We start from the raw sequence: 11,806 nt of genomic DNA on the forward strand, positions 1-11,806 counted from the left end.
ACCCCATATGTGGGGGAAATCTACTGTTTGGGCAGACGGCATGGCTTGGAAGGGAAGGAGCGCCATTTGACTGTTTGAATGTAAAATATGCTGAAATAATTAGCGGTTGCCATGTCACATTTGGAGAGCCCCTGATGTGCCTAAACAGTGGAAACCCCCCCACAAGTGACACCATTTTAGAAACTTGACCCCTTAGGGAACTTATCTAGTTGTGTATTGAGCACCTTGAATCCACAGGTGCTTCACACAAGTTTATAACATAGAGCCATGGAAATAAAAAAAAAAATCACATTTTTCTCAAATAAAACTTTTAAGCTCAAAATTTTGCATTTACACAAGTGAAAAAGGAGAAATTGCGCCTTACAATTTGTTGTGCAATTTCTCCTGAGTATGCCGATACCCCATATGTGGGGTACTTGGGTACTACTGTTTGGGCGCACGGCAGGGCTTGGAAGGGAAGGAGCGCCATTATCAACACAGTGATAAAGTACTCTCAGTACTTATAGTAATGATGCTCCCCCTAGCCTCCTTTTTGATTATACTGCACCCTATAGAAATAATGTCCCAATTTCTCCCTATAATAATAATCCCCCATAATGCCTTTCAGTTATACAGCAATCTATAATTAATGTCTCCGTGTCTCATTAGAAGAATGATTCCCTATCTTTCCACAGTGTTATACAGCACCCTATAGAAATAATGTACCCCTGTGCCTCCTTATAATAATCCCACAATGGATCATTACTGATGTGTAAACCTCTGGATGTTCAGGTCCGGCGGGTTCAGCCAAACATTTGAAAAAAGTTTGGTTCGGGTATCAGAATAGTACCCTAACACAAAGCCGGACCCATTCAAATGAATAGGGAAACCCGAACATCCGTTCTTTGCCATGCTGTCACCTGCATGACAGCACAGCAAACAGAGACTCTGATCAGCATTAAGATCATTACCGCCATTCACTGAGCTGCAGTTCCCACACAGTCAGATGACAGTGTGAGCCAGCAATTCTGACCGGTGGTGAAAAGTTAGCTTACCTCTGGATACAGACATCGGCTAATAACTTCACAGACTTCACACAAATTATGATGCCCCACAACACCTCACAGACTAAGATGGTTATCATAGCCTCCCATAGAGTATGGTCACTACTTCCCCCATAAAGAATGATGTCCACCACATCCCCCTATGCAGTATGATTGTCACCACAGTGCCCCACATGGTATGATGGCCCATAGCTGCCACATAGAATATAATGGCCCACTTAGTATGATTGACTGCAGAATCCCCAGAGCACCCAATACAGTATGGGTCCACAGTCCGCTATCTAGCATGATGTCCTTTCAGTATGATGTCGACTACAACCTTCATACAGTATGAGGTCCACTACAACTTCGTTACAATATGAAACCCACCACAGCCTCCCTTACAGTATGGTAACCAAATCTAGCAAACAGTATTATGGTTAACACAAGCCCCACAGCCCCAATACATTATGATGATTACTACATTCCCCCTATATAGTTCAAAATCCACCACAATCCCCCATACTGTCATGGCTCAGGACGAGAGTTCCTTCTCCGTCCTGGGTTTGTTGGGGTTAACTCTACATGGCCTCCCTTTGGTTCCGGGAGGACTATTTGCACTTGTTCTGGTGCTGGACTGTTTGTCAGCCATTTTCGGCTGAGCAGCTGACCTAGTGACTCTAGGGTGTACCGTTTGTTCTACTGTGTACTTGTTCTGTGTATGTTTCGGCTTCTCTTACATTCTGTGTCTGCTTGGTGATTCTGTACTGCTGTTATTTCCCTGTTTCTGACCCTTGGCTAAGTTCTCTGACTTCCCTCCTGTCTACGCCCCTGGTTACCGCGTTCCTGTCTGGTTTCTGACTTCGACTTGTATTGCACCATCCTTCTGTCTCATCTCTAGGCTCTTGCGTTACCCTCCGGTTACTGATCTCGGCTTGTCTGACCTCACTGGAATCTACAGCCCCCTATACAGTATGATACTCTCACCATCCAACTCCCAGGCCCAATTATATCATAAAAATTAAAAAAATCTTAAACTGACATTATCCTGGTTCCCTGTCCACCGAAGCCTCTGTCTCCTTCCTTGTTTTTACAATGGCCAGTGCAATGCAGTAACATCCTCGTGCCACTAGATGTCTACTTCATAGTCTCCATCTTGATAGATAGTCTGCATCTTGATGGAGTAAATGACAGAGCAAGGATCATGGGCCTCCTGTGGGTGCCAATAATGTTAACAAATTTACAATCAATGAGACCCACAGGCATTTGCGAGATTTGTCGTGTCCAGCCCTGTCTCCATGTATTTGTTTTTAATCCTTTCTGCTATTGCAATTGAAATTTTACTACTAATTCAGCAAATCATTTCTAAGCAGACTGAGATAATAGAAGGTGTCAGAACTGAAAGCTATATCAGGCTGTGGTGGAGACCCCCATAGTGTATTGGGAACATTACTTTCTATATATAGGTGTTTTGAGTACCGTAAATTGATGAAAGCTGAATATTGTAATGTGATGTTATGGTGCTTTTCTTTTATCTTTTCTTTATTCATTTTAAATATCATAGTTTCACTTTCAGATGAATTATTGATAGTGGCAATATATAAAAAATAAACACACTATTTTCTTTTTATTAGTTACAGTGAATACATGTTATTAGTACAAATCAACATCAGATGTCCTTGCTTCATGTTTAACCAAAAAGCAATTATTCTCTTTATTCCTACAAGGACAATCACATGTCACTAGTGTACAAACAGCACAAAGATGCTTATGCGGTACTTTGTGACAGCTTGTCTATACATCATCAGATCACATAAAATTCTAGAGGGACATGAGATGCCAAGAAAGCAAATTTTACTGTTTAAACTTTAAGTACAATTGCTTGTTAAGTTTCTCGGTGAATTATTTATAATGACTGTCTCATTTTTGGTTCAAAACAAAGAATCATATTTAATGAAGAAAACACACAAGCACACACTTAGTTATAGATTTTGAGCTAAGTATATAGTATTAGTAAAAGTTTTCCTTTTAACTATTTTGAGTATTGAATTAGAATAAGTTGTCGGTTAAAATGCAGAATTTTTATTAGAGAATTCGAAAATACAAAAATTCTCTTTTTCTCTCATTTTCTGTCTCAGTGTTTCCTTCTCTTTATATATATATGTATATATATATATATATATATCTATATATATAAGAGGCATCGTGATTACTCACTAATCCCGCCCCCTGCACAGTAGTTCCACCCCCCACCTCATTACCACACACAATCCCGCCCCCACATCACCACACACAATCACGCCCCCACCACATTAACACACACAATCCCGCCCCCACCACATCACCACACACAATCACGCCCCCACCACATTAACACACACAATCCCGCCCCCACCACATTACCACACACAATCCCGCCCCCCACCACATTACCACACAAAATTCGGCCCCCACACCACATCACCACACATAATCCCGGCCCCCACCACATCACCACACATAATCCTGCCCCCCCACCACATCACCACACATAATCCCACCCCTCACCACATCACCACACACAATCCCACCCCCACACCATATCACCACACACAATCCGGCCCCCACACTACATCATCACACATAATCCCGCCCCCCACCACATTACCACACATAATCCTGCCCCCCACCACATTACCACACATAATCCCGCCCCCCCACATTGCCACACGAGGCTCCGTCCCCCCACATTGCCACACGAGGCTCCGTCCCTCCACATTGCCATACGAGGCTGCGTCCCCACACATTACCACACGAGGCTCCGTCCCCCCACATTACCACACGAGGCTCCGTCCCCCCACATTGCCACACGAGGCTCCGTCCCCCCACATTGCCATACGAGGCTCCGTCCCCCCACATTACCACATGAGGCTCCGTCCCCCCACATTACCACACGAGGCTCCATTTCCCCACATTACCACACGAGGCTCCGTCCCCACACATTGCCATACGAGGCTCCGTCCCCCCACATTACCACACGAGGCTCCGTTCCCCCACATTACCACACTAGGCTCCGTTCCCCCACATTACCACACGAGGCTCCGTAACCACACATTACCACACGAGGCTCCGTCCCCACAGATTACCACACGAGGCTCTGTTCCCACACATTGCCACACGAGGCTCCGTCCCCACACATTACCACACGAGGCTCCATCCCCACACATTACCACATGAGGCTCTGTCCCCCCACATTACCACACGAGGCTCTGTCCCCACACATTACCACACGAGGCTCCGTTTGCCCACATTACCACACGAGGCTCCGTCTCCACACATTACCACACGAGGCTCCGTCCCCACACATTACCACACGAGGCTCTGTCCCCCCACATTACCACACGAGGCTCCGTCCCCACACATTACCACACGAGGCTCCGTTTGCCCACATTACCACACGAGGCTCGGTCCCCACACATTACCACACAAGGCTCCATCCCCCCACATTACCACATGAGGCTCCATCCCCACACATTACCACACGTGGCTCCGTCCTCACACATTACCACACGAGGCTGCGTCCCCACATATTACCACACGAGGCTCTGTCCCCCATATTACCACATGAGGCTCTGTCCTCACACATTACCACACGAGGCTCCGTCCCCCCACATTACCACATGAGGCTCTGTGCCCACACATTACCACACGAGGCTCCGTCCTCACTCATTACCGCATGAGGCTGCGTCCCCACACATTACCACACGAGGCTCTGTCCCCACACATTACCACACGAGGCTCCGTTCCCCCATATTACCACACGAGGCTCCGTCCCCACACATTACCACACGAGGCTCCACCCCCCACATTACCACACGTAGCACTTCCTTTTTGTGTAATTCAACCACTTCAGCCAAGGTAAACGTACATTTAATTGCATCCGCATTCTCTCAAACAAAATGAGCCAAGAAGTGTCACCAGATCCATCTCACAGGCCGCAGGAAAATCTGGACAACGATGCAGTAGCTGCTCAACAACAACAATATCGACAAAATCATAGGATTGGTTATCAACAACGAACACCTGAGCAGATTGATAAGGACAGAGAGAGATATCACAAGGTTTATATAAACCGAGTGACAGAAAGAAGGGAACCTGATATATATAACCAGCATCAACAAAAACGGAATTTGACACCTGCGGAAGTTGAAAACAACATTATCCGTCGACATAAACTGCCACCACCTTCGAGGTATGCAGCAAGAAATCCAGAGAATATACCCAGTGAACACCACGTGGGAAAGCGAGACGTTACATGTAGTGATTGCAGTGCATCTCACTTTTGGAAAGAAAAATTACACAGTGCAAAGTTTGCGTCGTGCTGCGGAAGTGGTACTATACAGTTACGTGAAGTAAATGAATATCCTCAGCAGTTTCAAGCATGGTTAACTGAAGATACGAACGAGGCAAAAAATTTTAGAAAGAACATCAGAAAGTACAACAGTGCTTTTGCCTTTGCATGCTTTGGATTTCATTCAATTAAATTTTCCGGTGGCCCACCCGTTTTAGTCATTCATGGACAAGTGTACCACTGTACATCAACTTCTCTAAGGTAAAAGACCTGAATACAATTAAATGTACGTTTTTAATTCATTCATACTCTTTTTTAATAATTAAAAATATATTTGTGCTTTCTTTAGATCTGATACTCCTTCATATTCACAACTCTACATATTGGATCCTGAGTATGCAAACATTCAACTTTTAAATAACGAGCAAAATGAAGGATGCAAGAGGGACATAATGAATACTATTGACTGTTTACTCAAAGATATCAACCTGTTTGCTCAGGCTTTCAAGATGATGAAGGATTTGATTGATCAGCGTGGCTACGACCAGCATAAAATCGAAATGTGGATAACCAAGGATAGACAACACGACCCTCGTCGATACAACTTGCCGACAGCCAATGAAGTTGCAGCTGTGTTTGTCTCCGGTGATGGAGAGCCACCAATCAAAAGAGACATTGCCGTTCATCCCATTGGGCAGCGAGGACTACAGAATATTGTGTACCATAGCCCAAACTGTGATCCAATGGTGTATCCATTCCTCTTTCCGTATGGTGAACACGGCTGACAACCTGGAATACGGAAGCAAGGGAGAACTGCAAAAAGGAAAAGTCATGAAATGGAGGAAGGTGATGATGAAGAACAGGAAGATATCAGTCACGATGCAGGGGAACAAGAAAAAAAAACAGAAATGTGTCTATGAGGGAATTCTATGCGTACCGCCTTCAGGATCGACAATCCTTCAACCCGCTGTTACATTCTGGCAAGCTGACACAACAATACATAATTGATGCCTACCTAAAGGTTGAAGCGCAGTGACTGGACTGGAACAGATAAAACCAAAAGAAACTCAGAGTAGAATTATATGTCGGGCTTATGGATTGTATCAACAGTAGGGCTGAACAACAAGATCTGAGACCGGGTCGCATCGCCATACTTCCCTTTTCTTTTACAGGTGGAAAAAGTGCCATGACACAGAATTACCAAGATGCGATGACTTTGGTAGCAAAATTTGGAAAGCCGGATTTATTTATTACGTTCACTTGCAACCCAAAGTGGGAAGAAATTCAGTCCGGCCTTTTACAACATGAAACAGCAATAGACCGCCCAGATTTGGTGTCTGCCATATTCCACTTAAAGCTACAAGAGTTACTAAACGACTTGACTGCAAAAAAAGGTGGAGTGATGGGACAAGTAAAGGCATACACCTACGTCATTGAATTTCAAAAAAGAGGTATTACGTACATTCATCTGAATCTTCGTAACATTAATGTTAAGAATGGAATGATTAATAATGCACATTTAATGCATCCATTTATTGTTTCAGGTCTTCCTCATTGCCATATGCTCTTAATTCTGGACGACGAAGACAAGTTTCGAGAAGCTATCGATTGTGACAATGCTGTTTGTGCAGAAATTCCTGACCCGGATATTAACAAGGAGCTATACGATGTTGTCACCAGCTGCATGATTCATGGGCCCTGTGGAGAACACAATAGAAATTCACCGTGTATGGATGATGTAAAAGGAATCCGGACATGCTCCAAAAAGTTTCCCAAAGACTTCAGCGAAGAAGCAAATATTAATGTGGATGGTTATCCAGTATACCGCAGACGAAATGATGGCATTAAGCTCAAGATTAGGGATGTGGAAGTTGACAGCTGTTGCGCTGTACCATACAATCCCTACCTCTCTCAGAAATACATAAATGTGGAAATCTGATCTTCCATCCAGACCGTCAAATATATTTTCAAGTACGTGTACAAAGGACATGATGCAGCCATTATTCAAGTGAGCGAAGTCAGCAACACCGGCACCTACCACTGGGACGAGATTAAGACTTACATCGACACATGATATTTGGCATCGCCTGAAGCACTGTGGCGGCTGCGAAAATTTGAGATGTCTGCACGTTCCCATGCTGTAGAAAGACTTCCAGTACACCTACCTTTCCAACAATCAGTTTACTTTGAGGATGGAACGGAGCAGCTTTCTGTGGAAAAAGCTCAGCATGATGGCACAAAACTTACGAAATGGTTTGTTCTAAACCAAACTGATCCATCAGCACATCAGTATTTATATTGTGAAATACCCTACCATTATGTCTGGACAAATAAGTTTTGGAAGACAAGAAAAAGAAGTGCTGGCAAGATACTTCCAAGAATGTACTCTGTCTCTCCACAAGATATGGAAAGATTTTCCCTGCGCCTATTCCTGATGCATATCAAGGGTAAGTCATATTCATCTAATTGTACGTTATTAGATCATCCTGACTTTTTTATAATTTTTAATTATTTTCTTTATGTTGTTTACAGGTGCTACATCATTCGAAGATCTGAGAACAGTGGAAGGACACACATATGAAACTTATATTCTGGCAGCAAAGGCCATGGGATTATTGCATGACGATTCAGATTGGGACAAAACAATGGAAGAAGAATCTTTATTTAGAATGCCTGGTGAGCTTCGACAGGTATTTGCTGCAACCCTGAACCACGCCAACATCACAAGTGGACTTGATTTATACAACAAATATAAAAATAACATGATGGAAGACTTCGTCCTGACTCATAACGAATACATGGCCGAGCAGCAAACACTTGCCGATATCAAAGACCACTTATGACAGTTTGCTAAAGATTGCAAAAGTTATGGACTACCTTCCCCATCAGATGCGTATACATATAAAATGTGTGACATTGTTGATGTGGAAAGGGAGAAACAAGAATCTGAACGACTGCAGTTTCTGATGAACCTAGAACAACGAGGCGTGTTATGAATGGGTCACCGAGGAGGAACAACAAAAAGCTAAGTCCCAGAAAGCCAGAGAGGTTGGTAACTATGCAGATTGCAGATCCCTGATCTTAACCACACAACTAGCAGTAGCAGTGGAGCGTTCCTACGATGTTCCTAGGCGCCTCGTCACCGCCGGAGGACTACATAAACCTAAAGCAAAAAAAGGGAAAACTAACTGCCCCAGAGCAGACCCCAAAGGAATAGACAGCCCCCAACACAGGCAGGAAAATAGACTGAGCAAACGATGGGGCCAAACGAACTATAAAGACCAGGAAAGGAAAGACACTGTCTGCAATCTGCCAAAAAACCCTACAAAATAATGTCCAACACTTCTGATAACAAAATTAACCCTGAAGTCACTAGACTTCTCCCACTATATCAGCACTCTGAAATATTCTGAGACAGAGCAAAAAGAGGCCAATCTAATAAGGGACTAAAAAGCAAATTGGCAAATACAGATAAATAAGAGAGGAAATTCAGCACAGCCCAGCCGGGGCTGGCTGAACACGCAAAAAACTGAATAGACCAACAAAATCAAGTGTGAAAATTAGCAAAAACACTTAGCTTTGAGAAGGCTGGAACAGAGCTGAAAACAAAGACCTGGGCAGCCTGAAGCAATCACCAGCACTGACTTAGGACGTCGGCAGTCTTAAATCCAATCTAAGATTCCTGAGGTCCAATCGTCATCATCACCATCAGGTGGTAGATCTCCACTGACCAAATCAGCCTCACCACCTCCTGTCACCACCAGACAGAGTCTGGAAGGCGAACTCACCACTGGTGGACCAGAGAATGAACTCACAACAGAGGCGCCTTTGAAACAATCATGAATGCAGTTAATAATCCAACCACATCACAAAAATGCTTTTTTTATCTGGTGCAGGAGGTTGTGGAAAGACTTTCATGTACAAAGCTTTGACATCTACTATACTTGGGAATGGTGGCATTGTAAAAACAGTTACTCCTACCGGTTTGGCAGCTACATTACTAAAAGGTAATTTTAATTACGATTACAGAATACTGAAAAACGTAAATTTAAGATCTCTGTATTGAAGATTTTTTTTTGTTTTACACAGGCGGTAAAACAGTCCACTCCGGATTTGGAATTTCAATTCATTTGAATGAGAGAACTGTATCAAGTATTAAAGAAGGAACCTCAGTCTGCCGAGAGCTTCGGGACACTAAACTTATTATATGGGATGAAATTTCAATGTCTCACGTTCATCTTTTCAATGCCGTTGATAGAAGCGTACGCATTCTCCTTCACAATGAAGAACCTTTTGGTGGGATCCCGATTGTTGTTGGAGGAGATTTTTGTCAGCAAGCTCCAGTTGTACTTCATGGAAATCGCGTTAGTATTGTAGAGGCGTGTGTCAAGAGCAGTCCAGTCTGGAAATCCTTCAAGTAACTGAAATTAATCAGGAACATGTGAGTCAATCCTGATGAGGTTGAATTTTGTGAGTGGCTGCTAACTGTTGGATCAGGAGTTGAAGATGGGAATCTGGTGGATTTTGTGAAGCTGAGCAAAGACATTCTGACTCATGACATCGTGATGAGCATATTTGGGAATGACCTGAACTCTCTCACTCCTGCTGATCTTGCTTCCAGAGCAGTACTATGCCCTAAAAACTGTGACACGCTGACAGTCAATGAACAAGTGTTGAACATGCTTAGAGGTCAGACTAAATCATACTTCAGTGTCGACAATATTTCATCCTGTGAAACTGAAGAAGAAAGAGCTCAGTACCCCATTGAATTTGTACATTCCCTAACTCCTATGGGCCTCTCTCCTCATATGCTGAACCTTAAGAAAGGCTGCTGTGTCATGCTACTCCGCAATCTAAATCCAAAGAAAGGACTTTGCAATGGTACTCGATTATTTGTAGAAACTCTTGGCACAAATCTCATCGACTGCAGTATTTTTTCTGGGGAGCGTCGTGGTCAAAAGGTTCTCATTCCAAGAATACCATTGGACACTAGCGAAAATTGCGATATCCCGTTTAAGTTAACAAGAAAACAATTCCCACTTCGTCTGGCTTATTCCATGACAATTACAAAATCGCAAGGACAAACATTCGATAAGATTGGCGTTCTCCTACCTGATCCTGTGTTCACACATGGTCAATTATACACTGCATTCTCTAGAGTAACAAGTTGTAAAGGTTTTTCAGTTCAAATTGTACCTGGTAGAAGTCAAGGAAAGATCTTTGAAAATGACGAAAACGACTATACATTTAATTGTGTTTACAGGGAAATTTTAACTTAATTTATGTTTCGTTACGAAATTTGTTTAGATGCTGGAATGAATAAAAAACGCACATCTTACTGAAGTCAGTTTGTTTTTGATTTTACACTGTGAATAAAATGTATCATTAGTATTATTCAGATTTTTAATGATTATTATTAACTTCATTTTAATTTAATTTACCACCTGCGTAAGCGCTACTGAATGTTGTCATTAGTTTAATCACCAGCAGCGTTAATTAGATAGCAATGAGCGTGCCGAGCGTTAACTGGTTGAAAACAGCTAGCATATATATATATATATATATATATATATACACACTGTGTATATATACAGTCATATGTTAAAGTTTGGGCACCCCTATTAATGTTAACCTTTTTTCTTTATAATAATTTTGGCTTTTGCAACAGCTATTTCAGTTTCATATATCTAATAACTGATGGACTCAGTTATATTTCTGGATTCAAATGAGGTTTATTGCACTAACAGAAAATGTGCAATCTGCATTTTAACAAAATTTGACCGGTGCAAAAGTATGGGCACCTCAACATAAAAGTGACATTAATATTTCGTAGATCCTCCTTTTGCAAAAATAACAGCCTCTAGTCGCTTCCTGTAGCTATTAATGAGTTCCTGGATCCTGGATGAAGGTATTTGTGACTATTCCTGTTTACAAAACAATTCCAGTTCAGTTAAGTTTGATGGTCGCCGAGCATGGACAGCCCGCTTCAAATCATCCCACAGATGTTCAATGATATTCAGGTCTGGGGACTGGGATGGCCATTCCAGAACATTGTAATTGTTCCTCTGCATGAATGCCTGAGTAGATTTGGAGCGGTGTATTGGATCATTGTCTTGCTGAAATATCCATCCCTTGCGTAACTTCAACTTCGTCACTGATTCTTGCACATTATTGTCAAGAATCTGCTGATACTGAGTTGAATCCATGCAACCCTCAACTTTAACAAGATTCCCGGTGCCGGCATTGGCCACACAGCCCCAAAGCATGATGGAACCTCCACCAAATTTTACTGTTGGTAGCAAGTGTTTTTCTTGGAATGCTGTGTTTTTTAGCCTCCATGCATAACGCCTTTTTGTATGACCAAACAACTCAATCTTTGTTTCATCAGTCCACAGGACTTTCTTCCAAAATGTAACTGGCTTGTCCAAATGTGCTTTTGCATACCTCAGGCGAC

At 42.7% G+C, this 11,806-nt stretch overlaps 1 pseudogene; it reads left to right on the forward strand.

The window, feature by feature from the left end:
• Nucleotides 1–4,960: 4,960 nt before the first annotated feature.
• On the forward strand, nt 4,961–8,195 carry LOC141069436 (uncharacterized; annotated as a pseudogene).
• Nucleotides 8,196–11,806: the final 3,611 nt, after the last annotated feature.

This window comes from Dendrobates tinctorius, unplaced genomic scaffold, assembly GCF_039654945.1.
Source record: "Dendrobates tinctorius isolate UK_male_01 unplaced genomic scaffold, ASM3965494v1 ptg000263l, whole genome shotgun sequence".
NCBI lineage: Eukaryota > Metazoa > Chordata > Amphibia > Anura > Dendrobatidae > Dendrobates > Dendrobates tinctorius.